We start from the raw sequence: 15,767 nt of genomic DNA, 5'->3' as shown, positions 1-15,767 counted from the left end.
ACTATATGATGATTTATTGCACAGTCCTACCGGTCATGTTGTGCAGATGCCTGATTATTGTCTTCCAAAGCAACTACTCTATTCCCAACTTAAGAATGGAAAGTGAAATACTGGTGGACAACAAAAGAGATTTAAAGACACTCTCAAGGCAAATCTTAAAAAATGTATTATAAGCGCTGATAACTGGGAAACACTGGCCTGCGACTGCTCCAATTGGAGAACAGCCGTTACCAAAGGTGTCATGTACTTTGAAGAAGCATGAACTCAGGGCAAAAAGGAGAAACGAGCTAAGAGGAAGGCACATTTGGCAAACTCTCACTGTGGAAGGATGTGTGGATCCAGAGCTGGCTTCCACAGACACCTATGGACACACAGTTAAGACCATATTCATGGAAGACAATTCTTCTTGGCTGCAAGCGATTGCCAAAGAAGAAGAAGATTTCCCAAGACCCTTCATGAATGCCACAGGAGGTACTGGATTGGACACTGGCCCCTCTAGGGCACCACTTTGGCAATTCCTGCTTTTGTGGATTAGAGTCCATATCATTAGCTGGTCAGCAGCTACTCAGTGCTGGATGTTCCGTTTAACCATGGTGGATTAAGCAGGGTCAGAGTTGGCTTGCATCAGCTTTCCTGAGTGGCTGTTCCAAAGAGTGACCTTTTCCTCTAAAGGAAAAAAAAAGTACAAAGTCTTGTGGCATGTTAAAAACTAACCATTTTATTATGGCATCAGCTTTCATGTCTAAATGAATCAAGATTGTATCATACAACCGTGAGTTCTAAAGAAGGGGGGAAAGAGACATAATTTAGATGGGAACATGTTCAGAAGACAGCAGTAAATGACAGAATAGCCTTTGCCAAAAGTGTTTGGTGCCATACAAAGTGAGAAGGTAACCTAAATAAGCTTGCTTCATGAACCTTGCTGGCCCTTGGGCAGGGTGGGCATGTGCCCTACTTTGAAGGGCAGTTTTGTGTTTGAAGGCACCCTCTTGTTTTAAGGACTAATCCGTCTAATTAAGATTAAAGATAAAGAACCTCAGGAAGAGAGAGCGGAGGGGTGGGGCCTTGAAGTAGCCCATCAACACTGAACAGATGGCTGCAGGCACACAGCTCACCTGGGCACAGTTTCTTCCCAGCTATGGGAAATGTGTTGCATTTCTGTGTACATTATAGTAATTCTTTCTACATGTGAATCTGTATGCTTAAAGAATATGCAAATCTGTGTCCTACTTTGCTTGCAGAAGATCCCAAGTTTGATCCCTGCATTGATCTCCACATAGGGCTCGGAGAGATGTCAAAGAGTTGCTGCCAGTCAGTGTTGACAGCACTGAGCTTGGTGGACCAAGGGTTGGACACAGTGGTGGGAGAAGGCAAGAAAAGAGACAGCTTGAATTTGTTCAGAAAGAGAAAGGAATCTGAGATTTTCAGGTAGCAATCTTGGGAGGCTTTAAGTGTGTGCAGTGATGGGTGGGGGGGGTGGAAAGACAGAAGTCTGAGATGGCTTTGAAGACCAGCACTGAGAAATGAATTAAATAAACAAATACTACAGAGGGCACCCTAAGCCCCCAGAATTCTCTTCTTGCATAGAAAATGACCTTGGAGAACGCTCTCTGAAACCACCTACCTACTAGGGAAGGTGAGGGAAATAATACCCTTGGTTGATGGATGCCTTGTTTAATAACTATAGTCATGGGCCCACATGGGCCAAACAGACATTCTATCAGAATCTATGGGCTTTTTTCATGCACACCCAGCAGGGAAGACCACTGTACTGTGGACAACTCTTATTAATTGCTCAATATTCCCAAAGAGTGAAGCCTGCACAGGGAGAAGTTCTCCTAAGGCAACTTTCCTCAACCTGGTGCCCTCCAGATGTGCTGGATCACAACTCCTACCAGCCCCAGCTACCACAGCTGGAGATTCAGTCCAGCACATCTGGTGTCAAAGGATGACAAAGGTTGTATTAAGGAATAATCACATGTGCTCTGAAATCTCTCTGCTTAGTATATTTTGACCTTTCTGTCTGTTTTATGGGGTGTTTTCCAAAGCTTGCTGGAGTATGGGGCATATTCTGAAAGGAATGTTGCTCCTTTCGAAACAAAGGCTATCCAACAATTAAACTTCTGACCCTATAAACTAAAGCACAAGCCATTTCTCTCCTGGGGCCTTCCTTGAGTCACTTCCTGTCTGTGTGCAGCTGCTTCTCCCCATCTTCAACGTCAGTAATTATAACAAATGTGTGTGCTTGCATTTTGAAGCATGGAACCAAAGACGTATGTATCACACTGTGAGATATTTATCTGTACGTACAGGCAGAATTACTTCTCTGATGCAACATGTGCCTGCCAAGAATTAATTTGAAATATTTCTGTAGTTAAATATTACCTAATCCTTTTTAGTGATGTATACACTGAACAATTGTTATAGAAGATTTATTTAGGATGTAAAGAGCAATGCTTCAAAGTGTTGTTGGGTCAAACAAGTATGATTCTTTCCTCTGATGCCTATATGTGTTATTTCTTTAGCATGGCCAACTTTCTTACTGCCAGGCTGTCTTTAACAGCAGCCTCACAGGCCAAAATCAAGCAGGATAATATTTCCCCACCTTTTCATCCTCCACTCCCACGTTGCCAGTTTGTGACCGAGGTATTCCCTCAATTCACATGTGACAATGAACTGGGAAATGCATGTTTTCCCCAGGATCCTTTCTGCACTCTCTTCTGAGCAAGACACCAGGCGTGCCTGCCACACAGCCAGCTGGCAATCTTGGAAGTGGAGGGCGGGGAAAACATTAATCCAGTGCATTTCCCCATCACTTTCCTAACTGCAAAAAGCTTTTTAAAAGTGAATTTGTTGCACCAGGACAACAGATCACTTTAATCAACTGTGACTTTGCAGACCAAAAGTTACGATATGAGCTTGAACCCCTCCCACAAAATACTGACAGCCTGATGACCTCAGTCAGTCAAGGTTTTTATATATGACCAGTCAGCTAGGCCACTGGAAAACTGCACAACTGTTTTAAACGGAAAAACAACAGAGTAATCATAAATCTGACGTGTTGCAATATCAACCTCTGTCAGATGGCAAAAGAGGAAGCCATATCACTACAATTAATGGCACCAATTGTTAAAAAGTATATTTAATAAAACAGGGCTCAGGAGTCTGTGGCCCTCTAGATGTCGTTGGACTGCAGCTCCCATCATCTCTGAGCATGACCGTGCTGGTTGAGCAGGGCTGATGGAAGTGGAGTTCAGCAACTTCTGGAGGGCCACCCGTTCCCTGCATTAAAGCTACCTGAGCTACCGCAGCAAACGTTGGAGCTTGGTAGACTACAAATATGTAATGGCCAGATAGCACATGTGGACTATTCCGTTCATGGCAAAAACTGACCTTCAGACAGCAGGGATGGGGTGGGATCAGGCAATATATGAAGGCCGTAATTGGTGTCTGAATAGCGCAGCAGCACCATTTTGACATAGTGTCGGGGAGTATCTGGGCTCTGCTTCATCCAAAAAATGTTTTGGACTGGCATTGCCACCTCAGCGACTTGTGTTGCTATATTTTATTTACTTATTTTTAATTTTTAAATACAAATATAAATTAGTACCTTAGCAATTACTACTAAAAAATGGTAAATAATAATACATCAATAATGTAAGATACAGTATATAAATACAATACTATCCTAAAAGATAAGAGATATCTATTTTCAAGATAAAAACTTTATTTTCCTGAGTTTATAAAAAAGAATTGGACACATTGCACTGCGCTGCACATATTGCACTGCACGGCACAGGTCTTTCGTGCCAACAATGCAATTACCTAATTTTTGCCTTCTTTCCGGACATATTTTAATAAGATATCTCCAAAATAAAAAGAAAATAGGGGCCATAATTAACCAGACAAAGTATGGATTGTGAATAGAAACTAATGAAGTATGAGGCCTTGTCCCAAAGCAGTTTATTTATCTGGAAATAGTATTAACACAGCGATCACTAATCTGGTGGTCTCCAGACGTTGTGGACTACAACTCACATCACCCACAGCTAACATTGGAGGATCGGGAGGGCAAAACATCTCTAGGGTGTGGTATTAATCTGTTCCTGGCTTTTAAACGCTAACTCATTTGGCTGCATGTTGTAGGTAAGAATTGTCTCATCCCTGTCATGACCTCAGAGTCCACAAACAACCAAGATGGTGTGAGGGTTGCAGAGTCTGTTGCTAAAGAGCCAGACCAGGTGCAGGGCTCTGCTCCTGGTGTTGGAGATCAGACGATACCGGTAATTGTAGGGAGAGAGCCTGGACCCTTGAGTTTGAGGAAGCAAGCAGCTCCCACTTCGCCTCACCAACCCAGCAGTGCAGGGAGTGCATTAGGTGAGAGGCCAGGGACGCAGTACAGTACCTTTGGGGGTGTCGAGGAGAAAGGGTCTGTGGACAGAGGCTTATTATAAAGGCTTGGAATTCTCCCAAACTTTGTTAGACCAAGTTGCTTGCTCAGATGTATCCATGATTCCGTAACTTTAAAACCACCACCACGAAACCCATCCCAAAACTTTCCATCATGGTGGCTGCAATCTTTTGTTCTCAGAGGAAAGCGTCTGCTACTTTGGTGATTTAATGGATGCAAAAAGTGCCAGTTCCATTTCTTGATAACTTGTTTTTGGTTTGACCATACGTATGTCACACTGGGTTGAGCGTGGATGATCATTTTGCCAGAGTATAAAAGGTAGCTGCTCCCCACAACTTGTGGAAGAATTGTCACTCCGTGGTAGAGCACAACCTTGGGTTGCTGAAAGACCCGGGTTCATCCTCTGGTGTCTCCAGGCAGGGCTGGAAAAAGGCCCATGTCTGAAACCCTGGAGAGCTTATGTCACTAAGAGCTTATGCCAGTGTAAGGGCCGCCTCATTTGATCCCTATGGCTTAAAAACTGGGCTTGGCAACTGGCATCTGAAATGCTACATATGCCAGTATTTTGTTTTCTCCTCTGTTCATTGATCTCTGTAAGACCTGGGACCCTGATATGCCACACCCACAAGCATATAATAAAAAGGGGTCCGTTCCGAAGCATATCTGGTACATATGATGAGAGTCCTGTTGCTCAAAGCTTCAGAACACAAGACAATAATAATTAGTTTGAGGGATCAGAGCAAGCAAGACCCAGCTAATCTGCTGTTCTGCTTCCAACTGCAGTCCGCTGGGTGCCTCTGGGCCCCCTCAGGCAAGGCAGTGAAGGGAAGGCACTCCCCCTCTTGATCCTCAGCATCTGCTATTCCATATCAACTTCCTCTGTGCTTGTTTGCCTCACTCTTGAGCTGCTTACAGGGCTAATACGTATGCTTTCACCACACTAGACCTGCATGACTGTGTCCCACCAAACAGGGTCGGACTTTTGTCTTTCAAATTTCAGTGGAGCTCTGTGGGAGAACAAAATCCCCCCCCCAACTCTCGCCTTCCATTCTGTGCATGCGCTAGGTCATAGTTGTGACACCCAGTGGTGCCCCCCTTGGCTTGGCATCCAATGCAGAGGAACCGGTCATGCTGCCCTAAATCCGCCTCTACACCTAACCAAACTCCAGAGGCAGTGTTAGGGCAGTGCAACCAGTTCTGCCACATTGGGCTCTGAGCCTAGGGGGCACTGCAACTATGGTGTAGTGAACTGGGCAGAATAGAATGAGAGAGGCGGGCGGAGGTGCCAAGTTTTGTCCTCGCACAGGGCACTACTGAATGTTGAAAGTCTTCCCCTGTAAACACAGAGCACCAAATGTATGTTGTGGCCTCTCAGATACTTGAGGCAAGGGCTGTCGCTCAGTTAGAGCATTTCCTTTGCATGGAGAAGTTTCAGGTTCCATCTCCAGGTAGGGCTGGCAGAGACCTCTGCCTGAAACTCTTGAGAGAATATACACAATGGTGTAAAATAAGATTTTGTGGAAGGTTCCATAATCTTTATGGGCACACAGTGATGCAGCTGGATAATTTTAGTTACGGAGGAGCCCTTTACATGGTAATGCCATTAAAAAAGTCAGCAACCTAAGGTGCCTCCAGCCTGTCACTATTTTGCATGACAGATTTAAGCACATACTGGAAATGTTGGTTTGGGCAAGTAGTACTTGAGTAAAGTAAAGTACTCCATTGCTCCTGCAGAGCAAATCCACTTAAAAAAACCAGAAACTGATTTTTTTGTGGTTAGGAAAGTGATGAGAAAATACACTGAAAAGTATGGGACAAGCAAATGATTAACAGGAGCATCTTGTAAGCATCCTGTAAGCAAATCGGGGTGAATGGTCATTGTCACATAACCTCCTTGCAAAATCAAATGTTCAATAAAGACTGGTCATAGTCTAACCACTGCGTAAGCTTTGTGCAAGCAAATCAGGATGAATAAGCAGGTCATGTGGAGCACTCCTTTCTATTTACATATTCTATTGATGTTTGAAAACCTTTTGCCTCCATGTGCTGGGCTCCTATTTCTCTTTACTCCTTGCCTGCATTTGGCAACAGTTATCCTGTCTTACATCAGCCCAGATGGACTACCTGCATTGCCTCAAGGTATCCTAACCTGCCTACTATGGCAAAGCAGGTCTGTCTGCTTCTTTGAGATCTTGCAGACGCTACCTGGAACTAAGGCAGCTGGATCATCCTGGGATATACGCAACTGGATTGCCCTGACCTATTTTTGCTTTGTGGATGGAACAGAAAGTGCTGGGAAGGCAGATGCAGTTCTTCTCAAGCTTTCCAAGCGGAGGTGTGGGGGCTTCTAAACTTCCTCTGCTTTCTGCCTCCCAACCCAAGCAACACAGCACCAATCATATATGCTCCACAAGTACAGAGAACCTTATAGTGTACACTGGGGGAAAGTGACAAGTGGGGTGCTGCAGGGTTCTTTCCTGGGCCTGTTGTTCTTCAACATCTTTATAAACAACTTGGACAAAGGAATTGAGGGGATGTTCATCAAATTTGCAGGTGACACCAAACTGGGAGGGGTAGCTAATGCCACAGAAGACAGAATTGGGATTCAAAATGACCTTAACAGATTGGAAAACTGGACCCAAATGAACAAAATGAATTTCAATAGGGACAAAGGTACGATTCTGCACTTAGGCAGGAAGAACCGGACGCACAAAAATAAGATTGGAGACACTTACTAGCAGTACATGTGTCAGGAACTGAGAAGAAGAGGAATGGTGGAGACCACCTCCCCAGCCTGACCCTTCCAGAAAACTGGGAAATAATGGGAGAGGATGAGAAGGAAGAGGAAGAACCAGGAGGGCAACAGTTGATGGACACAGTGTCTTTAGAAAGCATCCAGACACACACACCCCAGAACCCGACGGGCATTGATGGTAGAGCAAAGGGCCCTCAGTGCCACCCATGGAGGAGATGATGACAAATGAGGAAGTAGGAGAAAAGGGGGTGGAGAGTACTTCAGGGCAACACCATTATTCCAAGAGGCTGCATTCCAAGCCTCTGTAAATATTGAATAAAAAGCAGATGGTAAGGACTTTTCCTTGTCTTATCCATTCCTGGCAACCTGCCATGGGGGTTGGCCTGACAATACATGAAAAGGATCTGGGGGTCTTGGTGGACCACAAGCTGAGCATGGGTCAACCGTGTGATGCAGCAGCAAAAAAAGCTAATGCTATTCTAGGATGCATCAACAGAAGCATAGTGTCCAGATCAAGGGAAGTAATAGTCCCACTCTGTTCTGCCTTGGTCAGACCACACCTGGAATACTGTGTCCAGTTCTGGACACTACAATTTAAGAAGGCTGTTGACAAGCTGGAATGTGTGCAGAGGAGGACAACCAAGCTGGTCAAGGGTCTGGAAATGAAGCCTTTTGAGGAAGTTCAACAGTTGACCAGAGTCCCTCAGAAGGCTGCAGACTCTCCTTCCTTGGAGGTTTTCAAGCAGAGGTTGGATGGCCATCTGTCATGGATGCTTTAGCTGAGATCCCTGCATTGCAGGGGGTTGGACTAGATGACACTTATGGTCCCTTCCAACTCTACAATTAGATGATTCTATGATTCTAGGGTGCTTCCAAACTGCCAGTATCTTACAGGAGCAATTCAAGTGCTTACTGAAAAATTTAGATTTGTGCAATAGAAATTGATTAAGGTGCTTGGTCACACTAGCACAGCAAATCCACTTTTAAAAAAATCAGACTTTTTTGGCTATAGGAAAGTGACAGGAACATGCATTTAAATGTGTGGGATTAACAAAATGTTATCAGGAAGACAGAAACTCCCCACAAGCAAAAAGGATGAATTGCTTTTGTAAAATGGATGAATGCAAGATTAATATTCATTGTCATATAACCTCCCTGTAAACAAATCAGAATAAATACCAAATATAATTTAACCTCTATGGAAGCTTTGTGCAAGCAAATCAGAAGAAAAGTCAATAAACAGGTCAACTGGAGACCACAGTGTTATGTATTGATTCTACTATGTTCAAGAAGCTCTCAACTGGCTGTTGAATTTCTAGATTGCTGCCATTTTCAGGTGGGATTCAATCACATCAGCAAATTCAGGTTGCATAATTACAGTTGATCGGGCATCATTGCACAACACACCTGATCCCACCCACCCATTATTGGAACTTTTTGCAATAACAAAAGTCATGGAGAAATGCACTGGAAAGTATGGGATAACAATTGTATAACCTCCCTGAAAACAAATCAAAATGGATGCTCAATAAATAGTTCACATTGTGTAACCTCCTTGGAAACTTTGTGCAAACAAATCAGGATAAGTGCTGGATAAAGGGACTATGGAAGCAACCAAAGGCTGCATGCGCACAACACATTTAAAGCACTGTCCTTGCCAAGAACTGGAGAACTGCAGTTTATTGCTCACAGAGCTAGAATCCCCAGCACCCTTCATAAACTAAAGTTCCCAGGATTCTTTGGGGGGATGTGTTTTTCCTAAGCTCGCTTCTTCACACATCATGTTGGGATGGTGGGATCATAAATCCCACTTCAATCCACTGTCCAAGAGGCATTTGGTCTGTCCACTTTGGGCTGATAGGGAAGGAGGAGCCCCTCCTCAGGATCCTATCCCTCTTCAGGAACTAGACCCCTCCCTTCCAAATGCTCCTTGTCCAAGGCAGACCTGCCTCACAGCTAGAGAATAAGTGTGGCAAGGCAAGGGCTCTGTTGCATCATATGGGGCAGCCTGACATGCCCCTGAGGCCACACACCACATCTCATAAACAAACATATGGGCAGTCCTCTCTCTGGTCGGTTGGCCTTTCCTGTCACCTGCCAGGCTGACTCTGTCATAAGTGGGTCTCCATTAATTTAAAAGAGGGAGCCAACCCACGCCTTGGGTTGTGCTTGCCAGAGGCAAGTTTAATGAAGGAGTGATGTTTCTGTCACTTGAAGAGTCTATCTAAGGAAAAGGACATTGGATCTGTGCTCCAACCAAGTGCCTGGCACTAACAGCAGACAAGAAAGCAGGGCTGCTTAGCTAGGGTAACTGGTTGCAAATGAGAAAGGCAGGACTCTTCTTATTTTTTGAAATGGTAGTGTAGGAGAGCAAGGTTCAGTTGGCACAGCTTTCTTGTATGACAAGCGGTACCTCTTGAAGTCCTGGCTGTCTGTGTGTGCATCATTAGCTTAAAATGCAGATAGGTTGTTCTTTTTCTCAGTTTGCATCAAATTTTGTTGCAGGGGGACACACGCACATCAAAATGCACTATTTCCTAAGTCACAACAGGACAGGGACATAAGAAGAGCCTGCTGTGTTAGGGGAATGATCCATTTGGTCCAGCATCCTGTTCTCACAGTGGCCAACCAGATGGGAAGGCTGCCGGCAGGACCTGAGCACAAGAGCCCTCTTGCTGCCGGAGGTTTCTAGCAGCTGCCATTCAGAAGCAGACTGCTTCAGACTGTGGAGTCAAAGCATAACTATTGCAGCTGGTAGCCACGGATAACCTTGACCTCCATGAATGTGTCTCTTCTAAAGCCATCCAAGTTGGTGGCCTGTGGAAGTGAGTGCCATAGCTTAGCTATGCACTGTGAAGTTATTTCTTTTGTTTGACCTGAATCTTCCAGCAGTCATCTTCATTAGATGTAAGGAAATATTCTCCCTGTCCACTTTCTCCTTGCCATACATTATTCTACACCCCTCTTTTATGTATCCTCATACTTGCCTCTTCTCCAAACACAAACGCCCCCAATGCTACCATCTTCCCTTGTAAGGGAGTCATTCCACCACCTTGATACTTTTAGCCAGGGCTTTTTTTTAGAACTAGAACTCATTTCCAGCAACTCTCAGGTGGGTGCCATTGCTATGATAAGAGAAGAAGGGAGGCGTTCATGGTGAGTTCTGACACATCTTTTTCTAGAAAAATAGCACAGCTTTTAGCTGCTCTTTCCCGATCCCTTTTCAACTCTACAATATCCTTTTTGAGGTGAGGTGTCCTGAACTGTAGGCAGTATTCCAAATGTTGCACCAGAAATTTGCATAACCGAATGATGATATTGGCAGTTTTATTTTAAGTTATTTCCTATAAGGATCCCTAGCATGGGATTTGATTTTGCACAGTTGCCAGTCACCACCAGTTCAGATCCCATGAGCACATATGTAAAATGAAGACTCCCGCCCTCTCAGCAGGCATTACTTTGCACTTTTTTCACACATTCAGCTGAATTTGCCATCTTATCTCCCATTTACTCAGGGCTCCTCCACACTTTCCTTCATCCCACAATTTATTCCATTTGTCCCATGATTTCTAGGCATGGGTCGGAGAGGTTTTTGTTTTGTCCCACTGCTTTCCCCAGGGAAACCTACTCACTGCTGAATCAGAACAAACTTCAATCTGCAGAAATCCAAATGACATTTGTTCTGATTCAGCAGTAAATGGTGGATTTTCCTAGAGAAAGCAGCAGGACGAAAGACCAACCCACGCCTAGGAATTATGGGACAAATGGGAGCTATCTGCAATCACGTTTTCTTTTAACAATCCTGAACAATTTAGTACCTTCAGCAAACTAGGCCACCTTATCATGGGCGTAGCAGGGGGGGTAGCTGCCCCCACTAAATCAAGTAAATAAATAAAAATACTTAATTAAAAGTAGAAATTGTAGAAAATTTTTGACATATTTTTTAAGCGCCTGAGGTCAGAAGAAAGTAGTTTAAAACAATTGCTGTGGAAACACTTTGTTCTGAATCTGCTAGACCAGGGGTCGGCAACCTAAGGCCCAGGGACCGGTAGTGGCCCATGAGCCTTGTCTAACCAGCCCATGGTGACCCCTGCTGCCGCCCCGCCCCCCCCGTTCGCTCTTACTGGAGTGGTGTGGCGCAGAGATCGACTTCCAGGTTGATGGTGCCTGTGCGCATGCACACAGGTGCTCCTCTGACCCTGAAGTGCGCCAGAAATAGCATGTGCGCATGTGTGCAGGACGGAGAAGCACCCGTGCGCATGCGCACACACTATTTCCAGCGCACTTCTGGTTCGGAGAAGCGCCGGAAATAGCGTGTGGGCACGCACACAGGTGCTCCTCTAACCCGGAAGAGCACATGTGTGCACACGCTCCAACCCATCCTCCAACGGACGGAGCATCGACTGGCCCATCTTCCAATTAAGGTTGCTGACCTCTGCTTTAGATGCACCAGAAGGACCAAGCAGATTATTGGGGGGGGGAAGCACTGAGTTCCCACCCCACCCTGCAATGCTGCTTTCTACTCAACTGCTGTACAGCGGTACCTCGGGTTAAGAACTTAATTCGTTCTGGAGGTCCATTCTTAACCTGAAATTGTTCTTAACCTGAAGCACCACTTTAGCTAATGGGGCCTCCTGCTGCTGCCACGCTGCCGCTGCCCGATTTCTGTTCTCATCCTGAAGCAAAGTTCTTAACCTGAGGTACTATTTCTGGGTTAGCGGAGTCTGTAACCTGAAGCATATGTAACCCAAGGTACTACTGTAGTTCACTAGCGTACAGTTTATCCTTGTGTGTAAAACTAGTTCATTTGGCTGCACCTGTTTCTGTCATAGAGTCTTGTCCCCAGCACTTCCTCTGACCTGATCATATTTCATTTTGAAACATCTCTCTGCCCCAAAGGCTTGCACACTAATAGCACTTTTGAGAAAGATATATTGCACCATGGGAAAGGTTTCAGCTGCTGTAGCTTATTGAAGAGCATTAATAAATCCAGTGTCTATTGTATCAGCTCTGTCATCTAATGGAAATGGGAAGTGCAACACAAGTTCTCAGAATAAATCAGAGATGGGCAACCTGTGTCTCTTAGGCTCATTTGCCTCTCTTGGCCTAATATAATACTTCCTTTGACCTCAACAAGACCTGTTGCAAGAGCTATTTGTCCCTTTCCTAGCAGCCTTCTGGGTGGGGAGGAAGAGAGAGGAAGCAGGCGTGGGGGAGAAGGGGGTGGCAGAAAGAGAGAGAAATAAATGTTTTGCTCTGCCCTTGCTGCCACCTGGCATGCGGCCCCTGACAAATTGTCTCTAAGGAATATACATATTTATTTAGCTAAATTTAATTACCACTTGATTTTAATGAAACCTCTAGTTGGTTTACAAAAACAAACAAACAAAACCCTCATTAGACATTAAAACGATCAATAAAAGACAGGTATTTGAAAATATTCAAAAGATACTTCAAATCAAAGGTAAGCTAAAAAGAGATTAAAACACATGTCCACATTCTGCATGTCTGAGTAAGGTAAAGGTACCCCTGCCCATACGGGCCAGTCGTGTCCGACTCTAGGGTTGCGCGCTCATCTCGCTCAAGAGGCCGGGAGCCGGCGCCGTCTGAAGACACTTCCGGGTCACGGGGCCAGCGTGACGAAGCTGCAACTGGTGAGCCAGCACCAGTGCCGCACACGGAAATGTCTGAGTAGGCTTGCCAAATAAAAATGTTTTAAGCGGGAGTTGGAAAGAGTGAAGTAGAGTCACCTGCCTGATCCAGTAGGCAGGGACTTCTAAAGTAGGTGCTGCTGCAGCTGCAACACTAAGAGATCAGCTTTTTACAGCTGTGCAGTTTTGGTGGGCATACATGGGGTAAGGTGATACTACAATGTAGTGATAAGAAAACGTAGTCATAAGGGGGAGAAAGTTGCTCACCTTTGGCATAAATGAACAGATATATTTGACATTTTCAGCAGCTTTTGGGTATCTTTGCTTCAGACTACCTCAGATACCTCCAGCATCTATGGAAAAGCAATGGCTGCCTCACCTGCAGCAGAAGACCCAGAGGGATCCACCATGGATGAGGTCACCGATTCTGCTGTGGCAGCTTCTTCGCCTGCAGAATCAGAGGAGGCTGAATGAGCTCTCAGCCCCATAAAACAGTGGTGTCAGAAGGTGGAGGCAAAACTAGCTGTCACAGGTATTGGTTTACTGAATTCCGATGCAATGCTACCCAAACACACTTACTCAGGAGAACAATAATATAAATCACCACTACTGTATTTGAACCACTGAATTTATGTTTTTCATTCACTTGCTAACATAGACAGAAGCACTCCTATTCAACTGTCCTAAAAGCCTTCAGGTTTGATGAAGATGGGTGTAATGTTGTTGAGATGGTTGTGGGGCAACATTTGTCAGACAAATAAAGGCAGCCCTGGTTTCACATGATGCCAGCAAGGCCCTTGTCCAATATATTTTGCTGCCTGGAGTGGTTAACCCCAGGTTAACCAGAAGGTGGGTGGTCCGAGCCCACCCAGGGGATGTTGTGGGCAGGATTCCTGCATTGTAAGGGGTTGGACTAGGTGGAGTTCCACCCAACAGTACAATTCGATGATTCAGTGAATAGAATCTGAACTGGCATTCCTCCTGCACCTCACCTCAAAACCGGCCGTGGGGCAGCGTCCTCCACTGCACTTGCTTGCTACACCTTGCTTGCTGCCACTCATTCACCTCTCTACCTGCAGAATGGCTCCCACTGCTGCCTCCTCCTCACTCTGCCTAATGGTAGGTTTCACCCTCCCTCATGTTGGGTAGAGAGCCAGCTTCTTCCGTCAGCTCAAGCAGCTGGAAAGATCCATTACAGAATTCTGGAAGCTTTTATCTCTAAAATTGCATTTCTAGCCCATCTGGAAAACATTTGCTTTTAAACAAAGCCATGAAAGAAGCTCAAAAAGTTATCGCTGGAACTTCTCCTAATACAAAACTCTTCTGCTTCCCTCAAAATTCCCCGTTTGCTTTGCTTGAGCAGCAACATCTAAATCCCCCAAATCCCACTGTTTTGTGGTGACATTTTAGTGCCCAATGCTAACCTCATTCTCTTATTACTGTTGCTGAGAGAAGCATCTGCTTTGTGCAGAGAGATAAAGGACCCCTGACCATTAGGTCCAGTCGTGGCCGACACTGGGGTTGCGGCGCTCATCTCGCTTTATTGGGCCGAGGGAGCTGGCGTACAGCTTCCAGGTCATGTGGCCAGGAGGACTAAGCCGCTTTTGGCGAACCAGAGCAGCGCACAGAAACGCCGTTTACCTTCCCGCCGGAGCGGTACCTATTTATCTACTTGCACTTTGATGTGCTTTCAAACTGCTAGGTTGGCAGGAGCAGGGACTGAGCAACGGGAGCTCACCCCGTCGCGGGGATTCGAACCGCCGACCTTCTGATCAGCAAGTCCTAGGCTCTGTCGTTTAACCCATAGCGCCACCCGCATCCCTTGTGGAGAGGGATACAAATAGTTTAAACTTTAAACAAATCCAATGTGCCTCCAAGCCCAAGAGTCCATTTAAAAATGCATATAATCCATTGTCCCCAAATCAGCTTCTCATGTTACATCGTATGGAAGCTGTTTTCTGTGAACCACCCTGAGACCTGTGGGTAGAGGGCGGTATAGAAATTCAATTAATAATCATAATCACAGTTTATAAGATATTTTTCTCTTTTAAGCTGCCTCTTCAAGTGGCTAGGGCTGAGACTACTGTAGCTATTGTCTGGGAATGAAAAGGAGCCTGGGGTGTGATAAATGACCTTATGGATTGCATATGCAGCAATTTGCAACACATGAAAAATCTAAAGGTGAGATTGAAATAGTTTCCTGCATAACTAACATCTACTGCATTGCGGGGGGTGGGGTGGGGTGAAGGCTAATAGCTGAATCAATCCCATCTAATGCTGTGTGATGCGTAAATTTGGTTTTGTTAGCTTAGAAGCTGATATGCATGAAATGACTTTTCAATTTTGTTGGTTTGCTCAGAATTTGGTGCGCCAGGCCATTTTTTTCTGGAATATCATCTGTGGTTCAGAATTGGCATCAAAATATGATTTGGGTGGGTTTTTCTTCTTCTTTGGTTACTTGCTGCATTAACATGATCTAGTGACTTGTGCATCTGCTAGGTTTGGCTAACTCAGGAGTATAATAAATGTTTTCTATGAGTTCTGGGTGTGAAAGGGTCAATACAGTAGCATAGCATATGTTGCCAGTGCCCAGGGCGGGCAAGCTGCTGATGCTGCCACAGCCCCCCCCCAGCCAAGTGGTACCATGCTGTGCCCCCTGCCCGTGCAGGAGGAGCACGCTCGTTGACATGGCCCTTGGTGGAAGGGGGGTTGCCCCTCCTCACAGGGGTGCCCACTTGAATAAAAAACCCACCGCACATAATAAATCATTTGAATGGCAATGTCCATCAACTTGGCAGGCCACCCCCTCATATATTTTATTAGGTAGGCCAAAGACCCCTCGGCTCCAGGAGTTGGCTCCTATGCCTCCTCAGAATTTTGTGCAATGTCCATATTTTCATTGGAGAAATGTTGGGAGGGGATGGAGTTATCTGACCCCCGAGTCATCTGA

The 15,767-nt window shown here is 45.3% G+C and overlaps 1 long non-coding RNA gene across 1 annotated transcript; it reads right to left on the bottom strand.

The window, feature by feature from the left end:
• Nucleotides 1-8,428: 8,428 nt before the first annotated feature.
• LOC310685073 lies at nucleotides 8,429-14,295 on the bottom strand. The gene is made up of 3 exons (XR_014515049.1): nucleotides 14,242-14,295; nucleotides 13,085-13,265; nucleotides 8,429-10,291 (listed from the first exon to the last, which is right to left on the bottom strand). It is a non-coding gene; the product is annotated as an uncharacterized lncRNA (long non-coding RNA).
• Nucleotides 14,296-15,767: the final 1,472 nt, after the last annotated feature.

The sequence above is a fragment of the Podarcis tiliguerta genome (genome assembly GCF_965153285.1).
Source record: "Podarcis tiliguerta genome assembly, chromosome: 8".
NCBI classification, from domain to species: Eukaryota; Metazoa; Chordata; class Lepidosauria; order Squamata; family Lacertidae; genus Podarcis; species Podarcis tiliguerta.
This window is presented reverse-complemented; position numbering and strand designations above follow the sequence as displayed.